The sequence below is a fragment of the Corvus brachyrhynchos genome, unplaced genomic scaffold, assembly GCF_000691975.1.
Source record: "Corvus brachyrhynchos isolate BGI_N302 unplaced genomic scaffold, ASM69197v1 scaffold350, whole genome shotgun sequence".
In the NCBI taxonomy this organism is placed as follows: Eukaryota; Metazoa; Chordata; class Aves; order Passeriformes; family Corvidae; genus Corvus; species Corvus brachyrhynchos.
This window is the reverse complement of record NW_008235638.1, coordinates 146,492-161,206: the sequence shown is the minus strand read 5'-3', so window position 1 is coordinate 161,206 and position 14,715 is coordinate 146,492. Positions and strand designations below refer to the sequence as shown.

The 14,715-nt window shown below is 47.7% G+C and overlaps 1 long non-coding RNA gene across 1 annotated transcript; it reads left to right on the top strand.

The window, feature by feature from the left end:
* The first annotated feature begins 10,839 nt into the window (after positions 1–10,839).
* Positions 10,840–14,435, top strand: LOC108444817. Its single transcript, XR_001859522.1, has 3 exons — positions 10,840–10,858; positions 12,986–13,053; positions 14,237–14,435. It is a non-coding gene; the product is annotated as an uncharacterized LOC108444817 (long non-coding RNA).
* Positions 14,436–14,715: the final 280 nt, after the last annotated feature.

Below are 14,715 nucleotides of genomic sequence, written 5' to 3'. Positions count from 1 at the left end.
CCCGCACAAACCGGTGGCCAAGGGCTCGCTGCTGCACGAGGGGACCAAGGCCAGGAGCTCCTCCGCGCAGCACCTGAGCAAGTCCCGCTGTCCCCACCTCCGCGCGTCCCCGCGCCCCCCCTGCCTGTCCTCGGCGGGGGCCAAGCGCTCCGGGCACTCCAAGAAAAGTCGCTGCGCTTCCAAATGGCTCTGGTGAGGGAGGAGCAGGAGCGGCCGGGAATCCCTCAGCAGATGGAGCTGCGGGCTCGGGGGGGTCCCCCCTCCATTCCCAGTCCTACCCCCCAAGCCTGGTTTTACCCCTTATCGTGCCCGTGTTAAGCTCCCAGAGTGAATCCCCCGTTTTATTTGACCCCAAATTCGGATTTTCCAGCACCAGGAAGGTGTTGGGGAGAGGCTGAGGAGCTCTGAGCCACTTGGAACCTCCACCCAGTGCCTTCGTGACAACGTTTGCACCCTGTTTTTACTGTTGTGGGATCAATTCTACTCTGGTTGTGCCACTCACATTAAACTCAGGTTGCAGCTGATTCCTGCTCTCTGCCTGATTTATTTTCCGTCTTTTAAACTCTTTTAAATTCCTGCTTCTGGAAAAAAAAATGTCCCTGTTGTCACACCACTCCTTTGCGTAAAATAAGGGAAATAATCCCAATTTTAGGGCTGCGTTCACTACCACGGGTTTACTGTGGGAAGGGAATGATGTTCCTCACAGGAATTTCTTCCCAGAATCCAACCTGAACTTCCCCCCGTCAATCTGAACCCGTTCCCGCTTTTCCTGGAACTCCAGACCCTTGGAAAAAGTCTCTCCCCATGTTGCCTGTGGCCCCTTCAGGCCCTGCAAGGCCACAGTGGGGTCAACCCAAAGCTTCTCCAGGCTGAACATTCCCAATTCCCTCAGCCTTTCCTCCCAGCAGGAGGAAAAAAAAAATGGGGGAGAGGGGATGGACCAGCAGGAAAAGGTTGAATTGTAAAAATCTGAGCTCCTGATTCCGTGGATTGGCTTCCGATAAGGGAGTTGTGCTGAGAGGACGAAATAAAAACCCGTTGTCCCAAAAAAGCTGTGGAATTGTGCCGTAATTCCGCTCTCTCCACGTGAGGACGATCCTCGGCCTCTCCCGGTGCCCTTTCCCTGCCTCATCCAGAGGTTTTTCCCGGTGGGATTTGCCCCTGGAAAGGTCACGAGAGATGGAAAAGGCCACGGGGAACCCCGAAAGTGCCGCGGGGCGCTGCTGCCGCCTGGTGGCGACAGAGGAGAAGCGCGGCAGGAAGTCCATCCTCATCCCATTCCCAAATTCCCATTCCCGATTCCCAAAGGAGTTCCCCGCTTCCAGAAATCAAACGGAAATTTTGCTGGATTCTCCTTCCTACGAGGAAAACTGGGAGGTTAAAATGAGTTCCCTCTCTGGGGGGGGGTTGGATGCTCTGCGGTTTAAGCGGCACAGGAATAAAATAAATTCCAATTTTTCCAGAGGTTTTTGCTGGTTTTAAGGAGGAAGGCTCCAAGCAGGAGCCTCCAAGAGATCCATGAGCTGCGTGGAATTATTATCAAAGGGTATGAAATAGGAGTTTCACCATATTCCCAGAAATCTGCAGAGCTCGATGGGATCAGCCTCAACTGGGAAGGAGGAATTCAAACACTGATTTTTTTGGAAAACTCCGTGAGAACCTGGAATTGTCTTTTGGGGCGGGATGAGGGAAATAATCCCGATAATGAGGTTCCCACGCACCGAGGGGATATCAAAACCTATCAGAAATATTCACGAGCAATTTATGCATGCAAAGTGTTTTATCCTCGTAATGTAAATAACAAATTATCCCAGAAAAAGCTCCTCAGGGCTCGGAGCAGCTCTGGAATATTCCCTCTTGGATGGAAGTGCTTCTTCCACAGGTAAACAGGATGTTGTTCTGCAGCCCGACTCCAGGTGGTTTGCACATTCCTGAAGCAAAACAACCGATTCCTCCTCAAAAATCACCCCAAAACTGGCTCTGAAGCTGCTCCAGCTCAGCCTGGGGGAATTTCTAGGGGTGGGAATTGATTCCCAGGAATTTCCAGCTGGACACAGGGAAGAATTTCATCCCTGAGCACCGGAACAGATTGTCCAGGGAATGTTGGAATCCCTCTCAGTGGGGATATTCCAGAGCCATCCCAAAAGTCCCGTGCCAGCCTTGAGGAGGGTCCCTTCCAGCCTGACCCATTCCGGAATTCCGGGATTCTCTCAGCTCCGAGGATCCACCCAAATCCTCGGAAAAATCAGCAAAACCCCGTGAAATTCATCCATTTTCCAGCATCCACAGGATTACAATTTTTCCTCTTATTTAAGTCTCCCTTGAGGCACTTTCAGCCCAAGGAAATTTGGGATTGGGCTTGGAGCGAGCTGGGATAGCGGGAAGTGTCCCTGCCCGTGGAAGAGGGTTGGAATGGGATCAGATTTAATCCCCTTCCCACCCAAACCACCCCGGGATTGGAAATCCAGGCAGAAATGGCGAAATCACCTCTGGAATGAACTTTTCCTGCAAAAACCCGAAGGAAACCCTGGGGGACGTAACAGGAATTCCCATGGAAAATGGAATAACGCGGGTAAACAACCCCAAACCAATTAAGAGTAATTAAGATTATTACACATGAGGGGAGGGCAATTAAAACCTGGCGCCCAAAGGTTGCCTCAGCTTCCTGGAAGTTCGGGAGTTCTTATAAAACTCCAAGGATTCAGGGCTCCCCCGGCCATTCCCATCGATTCCTTCCTGGAATTTTGGTAAGTCCCTCGCACCTCTGTTCAATAATTTGGGGGAAACGAGCTGGGGCTTCACGGGAATTCTGTGGCTCCAAAAATTCCAAGGGAGATTCTCTGCTGGGAATTGTTTCGTTGGATATTTGGGGTGAATGCAGCCTTAAAAATGTATCCATGGTGATTGGAATTCTTGTTAAAATCCCCCCCAAAAATCTGCTGGAATGTTGTTATTCATTAACAATAAATAACTGCAGCTTAAAAGTCGCTTTGATTTTAATTCCGGTGGGATTTGGATGAGTTTGTCACCAAATCATGGAATATTTTGGGATGGAAGGGATTTTAAAGGTCAGGTCATCCATAAATCAGGACGCTCAGTAACATTTTATCCATATTTTTCATCCAAAAATTGGAGAAAACCTGAGATTTTCCTTTTTTACTCCCCCCAAAATTTTATTATTCATACATCAAATCTATTTTCTATGGGATAAAAAGGGAGGAAAATCTTCTTTCCTTCTTTTCCTGCCAGAATGATCCAAACCAGAGCCCATTTTCCCTAAAAAGTTGTTTCTCCCCAGTTTCCAGCCGGCCAGGGAATTTCTTTGGTGCAAAAGTCAATTTTTTTGGGAAGAAGAAGCTCCAATTCCGCTGCTTTCCCACCCAAAAACTTTGGGAATTCTCTGCAAAGAGCATTTGGTCTCCATGGAAAACCCCATGAGATAAATAATGGGATTTCCCTGGACTTTTCCAGCGGAATCTTTGGAGAGAAACAGGAATTTGGTGACTTCACCCAACACCTACCTCCGAAGGAGCCTCTGGAAGAGCCTGGATTCCTCCAGGGACAAAAATGAAGGGATTTTTATCGGGAATCATCCACATCCCACAGCTTTTAACCCTGACAGGTTAAATCCCAGGATATATTCTGGAATTAATTCCACAAAAAGGTGGATTCAGTGTCCAGGGAAAAAAAAAAATTTGGCACCAAAATTCCCTGTGGAGTTCTCGGCTCTCTGGAATTCATCTGGAAGTCCCTGGAGGAAGGATTTTCCCAGGAATTCCGGGAGGATGGCACAGAAATCACGGATTTTGGAGCTGTCAGGGGGAAGGAACCACTCCGGATGCGGATCCGGAGCCGGGAGCGATCCCAGGCTCTGGAATCTGCTCTGGGTAATTATCCCAGCGAGGGCTGGGCAGGATGCGATAAACAAATCATCCCGGGAAGGGATGGAAAATCATGGAATTGTGGAGTGGATAGAGCCAGGGTGGGGTTTTTTGGGAAGGTTGAGGGGGGAAAAGAGGAAAAGCTGGAATTGAGCCGGGAGTTTGATTTAAAAGGAGCATTAAAAAAAAAATTAAGTAATTTAAAAGAAATAGAATTAAAAATTAAATAATTTTTAAAAACCCAATTAAAAGTTAAAATAAAAAATTAAAGAAAATTTAAGAAACAAAATTTTAAAATGAAATGAAAATGTAAGAGCAACATGAAAAATTAAATGATTTCTTTAAAAATAAAATGAAAAAAGTAAACGAAATTTTAAAAAATAAAATCCAAGTGAAATGAAATTAAAAAAAAAACCCAGTGAAAATTAGATAGAATTTTTAAAAACGAAAATTTTAAAAAATGAATGACGTTTAAAAAATACAATGAAAATTAAATAGAATTTAGAAAAAAAACCCTAAAAATACGCCTCAGAATTTAAAAGTAACATTTAAAAAATTAAACCCAAAATACAATTCTAAAATGGAATCAACTTCAAAAAAGAAAAGAAATATTCACTGACGGGGGGTTTTCCCACCTGGGATTTACGAAGAAATAGGAATAAACTGTGTAATTCCAAGAGGTTTTTGCTGCTCTGGCTGCAGGTTCTCCGGCTTTCCTCCCAGATGTGCTCGGAATTCCAGGGGCGCTGCCCGCGGCCGGCGGCCTCCAGCTCCAGCCATCACTGGGTGGTTTCCTGTGGCGCTTCCCGAGTCATCATCTTCCCCCCTCCCGTGCTTGTGACATTCCCGGGGCCCATCCTCAGCACCTGCCCGCAGGAGACGGTGCTGGGATCCTCGGGAATGCCGGAGGGAGGAGCAGGAACCTCCCTGAGATCCCACGGAGCGGAAACGCCGCGATCCGGGGAGTTCGTGCTGGAATTCAGCTCCAGGCCCATCCTCAGCGTGGACCCACGGGAGGCCTCGGGAATGCTGGAGAGAGGAGTGGGGACCTCCAGAACCTCCCTGAGATCCCTGGGAGCACAAATCCCGCGTTCCAGGGGGTTCGTGCCGAAATTCAGCCCCCGGCGGGCGTCGCGCTGCTCCTACGTCTTTAATTCCCGTTGGATCCATCCCTGCAGGAGAAGCAGCTGCGGGAGCCAGCAGCCGCCTGGGAACAGGAGCCAGGAGGAAATTCCAGAGCTGGAAAAGCCAGGAATGGAAAACACGGATGCAGCAAAGGAGGAAAAAGAGGTGTTGGAAGTGTGACACAGACCCAAGCCCAATCCAAAGGCTCTGGAGACTCCTCCAAAGCAGATTTGGGAATTTGAGTTCAGCTTAAGTTGGGGTTTTTAAGGTTGGGGGTTTTTAAGTTGGATTTTTTCCCCTCAGACATTCCCAAGCAGCGGAATAAAGCCATTAAATTCCCTTTTCTCCAAATTTTGGAATAACCTGACGCTCGAAATCCGGTTTGTGGGAGCAATTGGTTCCTTTTCCGTGGTTTTTCAGAGAAATTGAGGCAGGCACTGATTGGGGAACACCCCAAATGTGGTCAGACCTGACAAAGCCTTTCCCTGCCAGGCCTAATTAAGCCTGGCTTAGCTTTTATGGGAATCACTCATCAGGAAGTTCCCTTTTCCCTGGGATAACCACAAACACAATCCCGTCACTGCTTCCTGGCTTTCACTTTCACCGCAGGAAAGTCGGGAAAGGGAAAAAAATCGATCTCCTTATAATTAATTTTAATAAAAAGGGGAAAAAAAATTCTGGAAATGAATTCATTTTATATAAAAATTAACACCTTGGAAATGTTTGCCCCAAAAAATGTGGATTTTTCCATCCCTGGAAGTGTCCCAGGCCAGGTTGGATGGGCTTGGAATAACCTGGGATAGAGGGAGGTGTCCTTTGCCCGTGGATCTGGATGATTCCCACCCCAACCATTCCAAAATTCCAGGATGAAAGTGAAGAATCTTCACCTGGATCTGCGTCCTTTACTCCGTATTTTATTTTATTTTATTTATTTCATTTCGTTTTAGCCTCGTTCTTTCCCTTCCCATTAAAATTATTCTGCATTATCCCAGTGGTTTCCTCGTTTCCTTTTCCAGGGAAATTTTCCTAACTGGGAAAGCTGGATAAATCCCAAATCCCTGGGTTTTTTGGGGCTGGGGAGGTTTGAGAGCTGCCCTTGACCAACTGGAATTTTGGAATTCCTCCCCACCCTCAGGGTGGGCTCCTCCTTCAGGGACCAGCCCCAATCCAGGCGGTTTTCCCTTCAGAGGGAAAAGGGATTGTGGAAAACTCGTCAGGAACGTTAAACCAGCTCCTAAACAGCCGGGAGGCAGAATTCCAACATCTGAGAACGCTTTTTCCATGTTTTTGCTGGATTTCCCTTCCTCTGCGCCCTTCTCTGGGCTCTTTCACCTCACCTGGCCATCCCTGTGTGAAACGGGAGGTTTCTCCACGCTCCCAGTTCCCTGCAAACCCGTTCCTGCCAAAACAATCCCCTCAAATATTCCCTGCCTATCCATATTTAAATCTTTCCCTTCACGTTTTGGGAACTCCCCTAAATCCCCTTGTTTATCTGGCCCCCATTTGCGTGTGCCCCACTTTCCTGATCCCGTTCCTGATCCTGGCGATGATGCAACGATCCCAATATCTCGGAAGATCAGCCTGTGAGCCGTGGCTTGGCCTCCCTAAGCCGGCGGCAGCTCAGAGATCCCACATTTCTTGTTTGGCTTGTGGGGGAAAGGTTGGGAAAACTCCGGCAATGAGGTCACGGGTGGGGCGGACCCCAAAACATCGGGATTGACTCATCGGCTCCAGCGGCTCCACCCCATCCAGCTCGAGGAGTTGGACAATCTCCAGTTCCACACGGGGCTCAGGAAGAAGAGGAATGGAAATTGTTCCTTTTTTAGTTTTTCTTTTTTCTTCAAGGAAGATCCCAGAATTATTGAGGTTGGAAAACATCTCCAAGGTTGAGTCCAAGCTGTGCCTGATTCCAGAACAATGTCCAGGGATCCCCTGGACACCTCCACGGATGGTCTCTCCAACCCTCCCTGGGCAGCCCCTCCCAAGGCCTGGCCGCCCTTTCCAGGAGGGATTTTCCCTGGAAATATCCACCCTGAGCCCCCCCTGGCACAGCTCGAGGCCGTTCCCTCTTGTGCTGGCCCCGTTCCCTGCGATCAGATCCCAAATCCCCCCTGGAAGAGCCCCAAATTCCCCCGTTTCTCCTAACTGAAGTTTTTGGAGAAGAACCATCAGCTTTTCCACCAAGAACTCAGGCCTGGATTCCTTTTGGATCAATCTGATCCCCTTTGGATCAATCTGATCCCTGTTGGATCAATCTGATCCCTTTTGGATCCAGCTGATCCCATTTTTTTCCGCAGTCTGAGCCCCAGAGACCTTGTTTGGGTCCATGCCATGTTTTTTGCCCCAACCAGCCCTCAACATTCTCCACTCATCTGCCTAAGCCTATTATTATTAATATTAATATCTTAATTAAAATTATTATTAATATATTTAAAAATAAAATTAATATCATTATTTTGATTTGCAGCCTGGAAAACTAAGCGTGCATCAGAAAATCCTGGATTTTCCTGCCAATTTGCCTTTTTTCCCTGCTTTTTCCTCCTTCTCCTGCTTCCCACAAACCCATCCCACCGTTTTCTCTCCCAGTGTTCCCATGGTTTTTATGGCCTTGCACAGGGGGGCTCGGCTGTTTCTTCTGATTTTCGTGGAATCCCAGGATGGTTCTGGATGGAAGGGACCTCCAGGATGATCCAGATCCCTCGTTCCCTTTCCGATATCCCACCCCACGACTGCTCCTCGCAGGCTTTTCCCTTTCCCCGCTCTTGGCCCAGTAAAATTCTCATTTATTAGGGGAAAACTGGTGCCCAGAAGTGACCCAACTTGCCCAAGGATGCTCCATCCAGAGGGCAGATCTGAGGTTGGGACACACCCAGTTATTAATAGGGTTATTCCTGATAACCTGTCATTATAGTCCCAATATTGCACAGCAGCAAAATTCGGGATGAGGTCAGGGAGGCCAAGTCTTGGCCCAGACCCAGGGGAAGAGATGGGGCTGCTTTTCCTCCTTAAATCCCTTTTCAGTCCTAAGAATCATAAAATCCTGGAATGGTTTTGGTTGGGAAGGTCCTTTAAGGTCATCTTATTCCAGCTCCTTTCCATTATCCCAGGATGATCCAACCCGGCCTTGGACACTTCCAGGGATGGAGCAGCCACAGCTTCTCTGGGAAATCCATTCCAGGGCCTCCCCACCCTCACAGGGAACAATTTCTTCCCTAAATCCAACCTAAATTTCCCCTTTTTCAGCTTGAACCCATCTCCATTTTCCCATAACCACGATTCCTGGTGAATTCCAGCAGCAAGGAGAGCACTGGAATTTCTGACAGATTTTATTCAAGCCAAACCTTTGGCCTTGTTGATCTGGACTAATCAGTGCTATACAAATCTTTGCATCTGGAAAAAATTCCAATATTTCCCCTGGATAACAAAACTCTGCGCTTTTTTTCTGGGAAAATTTCCTTGTCCCCCCTTAAATCCAACTAGAAATTAATTTTACAAGATTTTGTGCCACCAGCTCCAGGTTTAATCCTTGAAGAAACTCAAAGGAAGCTGCCAGATTTTCTTGCTGAGATGAGCAGCTTTAATGAGGCAATGGAGGCAAATGAAGATTTAATTAATATCTTTCTCATTAATGGATGATTAAATTGGGTCTTAGCACCACGCCTCGGTGAGCCATGGGGCGATACAGGAATGGGAATTTGCTCCGTGGCATTCGCTCATTCCACAGGTGCTAATGAAGTATTACAATTAATTCTTTTGCAAGGGTGGAATTTCTAAGATGCCCCAAATAACCCCAAATTCACCCATGAGCACCCACCTTCCTGAGGAGCAGATCCTGCAGCTCTTTAGAACCCCAGGATCCCGGAGGCTGGAAAAGAATTCCAAGATCATCGAGTCCAAGCTGTGCCTGGTCCCCACCTGGACACCCAGCCCAACTCCAGGGATCCCTCCAGGGATCCCTCCAGGGATGGCCACTCCAAGCCTCCCTGGGCAGCCCCTCCCAAGGCCTGGCCGCCCTTTCCAGGAGGGATTTTCCCAAATATCCACCCTGAGCCTCCCCTGGCACAGCTCGAGGCCGTTCCCTCTTGTGCTGGCCCCGTTCCCTGCGATCAGATCCCAAATCCCCCCTGGAAGAGCCCCAAATTCCCGCTGGATCCCCCTTTTCTCTGGGATGAGCCCCCCCAGCTCCCTCAGGGTTTTCCATTCCCTTCTCCTGCTGCTCCAGCCCCGTTCCCATCCCTGGACACGCTCCAACTCCTCAGTGAAGAAGAACAAAATCCCCTTCTCCAATCCTCAGTCTTCTGGGGGTTTGGGCTTGGGCTGAGCTGATAAGACCAGGCTGCCTTATCAAAGCTCCTTCTTCAACCTTGCCCACTCCTGGCAGCTCCAGCTGACCCAGGACCTCTATAAAATCCCGGGATGAGACTCTGAGGACTCTTGGGGATGGTTCTGTGCAGGGCCAGTGATGATCCTTGGGGTTCCCTTCCACCTCGGGATATTCCGTGATCCTGGGAAGCCTCTGGCTGCTCCAGGGAGGTGACCCTGACCTGAAGAAGGCGTTTGGGTGGTGGCCCCAGAGGGACACCTGGCCCAGCTTTTAGACAGACCCAAATTACGCCCAGGCACTCCAGGCTTCCTCCTGGGGCTGCAATTCCATGCTCCCCCAGGTTTTATCCAGGGAATTAAAGAGTATTAGCTGTGTTTTGTTTCCAAGATGAAAGATTCCCAGGAAATTGGGGTGCTGTCATAATTTCCGAGCTCCGAGCAAATCTCATTGGGTGGCGAGGAAGAATTCCTCGGCTCTGGAGTTATTTGCGGGCTTAATTCTTTAATCACCACCTTTTGTGGAGCTGGAGGTAAAAACGTCCCCAAACTTCTCCATGAGAGGAAAAACTTAATTTTTGGTGGGATTGAACCGAGGGAATCAAGTCAGAAATGGGCGGAAATGGGCGGAAATGGACAGAAATGGGCAGAAATGGATGGAAATGGGCGGAAATAAAGGGAAATGGACAGAAATGGATGGAAATGGGCAGAAATGAACAGAAATGGATGGAAATGGACGGAAATCAAAGGAAATGGACAGAAATGGATGGAAATGGATGGAAGTGGACAGAAATCAAGGAAAATAGACAGAAATCAGGGGAAATGGACAGAAATGGACAGAAATGGATGGAAATTGACGGAAATGGACAGAAATGAACAGAACTGAGATCCTGCTCTGGTCTAAGCAATAAAACAGAACTGTAAATACAAAAAATTAACAAGCAGTTGGTGATGATTTAAGTTAATCCCTTATTTCCCCTTCAATCTCATCATTATCCAATGAAAAAAACCACCCCCAAATGTCATCCCTTTATCTGGAAATTGGATTCCAGGTGACAGCTCAGAAACTGCTCCAAAATAGGAATTCCAGGATCCAAACCAGCCTTAAATTCGTGCAGTAATTCCCAAATTTTAGCCTGTTTATTTTCCTGCCCGCTGTTGTTGGTTTTTCTCTTCCAAGCCTGGCATTGCCCCGATAAAATCTGGGGAAGAATGAGGGATGAAGATCGTGTTCTGCCCCGATCTGGGATAATGACACCGATGATTTCCTCTCTGCCAAGCAACTTCGGAGCCCAATTTGGAAAATTATAGGGAAGAGCAAAGCAGCTGCAGCAGCTTCCTCTGATTTCATCTCCATATGCAAAGCAGCCGGGAAGGATCAGAGCAGAGCCCTGGAATTCCTAAAGCCAGAAAATCAATTTACCGACGACAACAACAACAACATCATCAACAACAACAACAACAATCAGCATGCCAGGAAAAAACAGGATGAGGAATCTCCCAGATAAATCTCTGGAGTCGGTTTGTTTGAGGTGAGTCTGGAGCTCCTCAGCCCCAATTGATGCTCTTTAAAGTTTATTTTTTTTAATGTAAAAAATCTGTACGTTTGGGGTGGTTTTTTCTGCAAATCCTTTGCAGCAAAAGCCAAAATTCCTGATTTTGTTTTTGTTTGTTTGGTTGGTTGGTTGGTTTTTTGTTTTAATTTTTATTTCCATAAGGCTTTCTCTTCCAGCTGGGAAGGGAGTTTATCTCTTTCTCTTGTCTCTTAAAGAACTCTTTGATCTGAGGCAGGTTCAGTGCTTGTGAAAGGAGTTTTGGGCCCGTGCCAGGGGTTTGCATTTGGGATCTGATTTTTTGCAAGGCTCTCAGTGGAATATCAAGGCTGAAGTTCCACAAAGGAAAGGATCCCATTAAAACTTCCAGGGGAAAACCCAAATTACAGAAACCGAAACCTGGGGATTTTGGGGCAGTTTTTTGTTTCAAACCAATTTTCTCTCCATTGGAAAAAACTCCAAGGCAATGGGACGAGGTTCTTAGGAACTTTTCTCAAATATTGGGTTTGGTAACTCCTGGAATTGCCTCCACTGTCAATCACTGTAATTAATGGATGCTTTTAATTGCCACAAATTAAGTGAGTCAGACTGTTCTGTGCTGCTCATGTATCTCCTTCTCATTAGATTGATTCCAGGGCCATGAAATGTAAATAAAATCATTTATTTGGGGCTTTGTTTTTGTGTTTTCCTTTCATTTTAATAATTCACTACAACTGAGAACAAAGAGGCGTTTTTTTAATGTAAATGTGAGCGTGAAATCACAATATCAGCATTTTTCAGGCCGTGGGGATTTATTTGAGCTGAGTTTATGGGTCTGGACTTCAGTTAATGTTTGCTCTGAGTCCTCTAACCCTGAACTAAATTCCTCTCCTCATCTTGGCCTCTAAAAAACACGTTCCCCCAGGAAAATTCAATTTCTTCCCGGTTTTTAGTATTTTTAATGTGTTTATTCTGAAGGGAACCAGCCCTTGAGATGAGGAATTGTTGATAAATCATAAAATCCTGGGCAGGTGCCTTTTTGTAGCTGAATTTCAGATGGAATTCTTGTCCAGGAATTTCTTTGGGACCTCAAACTTCCTCCTTGGAATGTGAAAAGGAAATCATCTGTTCAAAGGACAGCTCCAAGAACAGAAATTCCATAAAAACCCATGGGGAGAACACAAAGTGACCACGGACACACAAAGTGAATATTTTAGGGAAAATCCACCTATTCTAAGGAAAAGCCCCCTCAGGGGGTGGTGGGATTTCCAGCAGAGGCCCGGGATGGGTGAAGCACCTGTGTGGGCCTGAGAATTGATGTCCCAAGAACAGAAATTCCATAAAAAAACTCATGGGGTGAACACAAAGTGACCACAGACACACAAAGCAAGTATTTTAGGGAAAATCCACCTATTCTAAGGAAAATCCCCCTCAGGGGATGGTGGGATTTCCAGCAGAGGCCCAGGATGGGTGAAGCACCTGTGTGGGCCTGAGAATTGATGTCCCAAGAACAGAAATTCCATAAAAAAACTCATGGGGTGAACACAAAGTGACCACAGACACACAAAGCAAGTATTTTAGGGAAAATCCACCTATTCTAAGGAAAATCCCCCTCAGGGGATGGTGGGATTTCCAGCAGAGGCCCAGGATGGGTGAAGCACCTGTGTGGGCCTGGGAATTGATGTCCCAAGAAGAGAAATTCCATAAAAATACTCATGGAGTGAACACAAAGTGACCACGGACACACAAAGCGAATATTTTAGGGAAAATCCCCCTCAGGGGATGGTGGGATTTCCAGCAGAGGCCTGGGATGGGTGAAGCACCTGCAGCACCTTGTGTGGGCCTGGGAATTGATGTCCCAAGAACAGAAATTCCATAAAAAAACTCATGGGGTGAACACTAAGTGAGTATTTTAGGGAAAAACCCCCTCAGTGGATGCAGAGATTTCCAGTAAAGGCCCGGGAAGGGTGAAGCACCCGCAGCGCCCTGTGTGGGACTGGGAATTATCTCCTAATCCTAAAGCGTTATCAAAACAGTTGCAACAAGGGGAGGCAGGAGCAGGGAAAACATTCCATTTCACAAGGGGATTGCGTCAAGGTGGCTCCCAATTTCCCTTCTCCATGACAGGATATAAAAGTGCTCCTGCCTGGCGGCCCTGGAGCTGCCTCTGCTGACTCGTCCTCCTCGCTGACTGGGTAAGTCGGGTTTAACTGAATCAGCTCCTAATTAGACATAATTTGGTTTATGGGGAGCTTTGATCTGAGGTTTTATATCCTATACTAAATCAGGGTAGAGTTTATTCTCCAAACCCGTTTTACATGGGAAGTGGGACTTGGGATTAAGGTGGATAAAGGGGGAAAAGGAACAGGAGTTATAAAAATGTTGATGGGAGGAATTTTTAGGAAGTGAGCATTTATTTTTGGAGAGGGGTCATTCCAAACCCAAGATTAGGGTGGGATTGATTCCCAAAAGGAACGGGAAAGGGAATGATGTGGGAAAAGGACAGGGAGGTTCTTCTCAGAATTCATTCTGGGAATAGATACAGGGCAAAAATGCAGACACGCTTTGGGGTGACCCAATTGTGGCCTTCCAGGACCTGAAGGAGCTACAAGGAACATGGGGAGAGACTTTTTCCAAGTGCCAGGAAAAGGGAGAGTGGGTTCACAGTGACGGACAGGAGGTTTAGATGGGATTTTAGGGATAAATCCTTCCCTGTGAGGGTAGAGAGGCCCTGGAGTGAGATTCCCAGAGAAGCTGTGGCTGCCCCATCCCTGGAATTATCCAAGGCCAGGTTGGATGGGGTTTGGGGTCTGTGGAAAAAATGTCCCTGCCCATGGCAGGGGTTGGAACTGGATCTTTAAGGTCCGTTCCATGATTCCATGGAGCCCTAGAGAGGAGTGGGAGGAGAATTAGAAGCATTTCCCCGCAGTTCATCTCCCTTGATTGGTGCAATTCATGGAGAAGTGGATTGTGCCCTAGAAAGGATGGGTTTTAAATTATTTTAATTTTCTAACCACAAACTCATTTATTTAGATGATTTAACCCCACATATCTGCACCTGTCCATCCAAACAAATCCCCATTCCCATAACACAACTCCCTTTCCAGAAAATTCCAAGGGGAATCATCTCCTATACACCTCCCATTTCCTACTGGCTATCTCAGTCTCACCCCTAAGAATTTAAGGACAAAACCACCTCTTTTTACCTGCATTTCCTCCCTCACGGAGAAGTTTGGGGACATTTATACCTCTAAAAGGTGGTGATTCAAGGATTAAACACACAAATAACTCTGAAACCGAGGAATTCAGGAATTCTTCCCCATCCTTCCAATCCTCTGGCTCTGCCTCCACCGGGCTGGGACCTTCTCTTCCTTCCAGGTTGGATCGGGAACGATGTCTTCCTACGGCCAACTGCTCAGTGCCCGCTGTGCTTCGCCCTGCGAGGTGACGTGCGGCCAGCCCTACGTCGATGCCTGCAGCGAGCCCTGCGTCTCCTCCTGTGGAGATTCCCGAGCCATCGTCTATGCCCCACCCGTGGTCGTGACATTCCCGGGACCCATCATCAGCTCCTGCCCCACGGAGAGCATCGTTGGGACGTCCATCCCTGAAATCCATGGGGGAATGGGGTCTGGAGGGGGTGGGATGGGGTCTGGAGGAGGTGGGATGGGGTCTGGAGGTGGCGGGATGGGGTCCGGAGGAGGGATGGGATCTGGAGGAGGTGGGAGGGGATCCGGATGGGGCGGGATGGGCTCTGGAGGGGGCGGAATGGGATCTGGAGGAGGAGGAATGGGATCTGGATGGGGAGGAATGGGATCTGGAGGGGGAGGAATGGGATCTGGAGGGGGAGGAATGGGCTC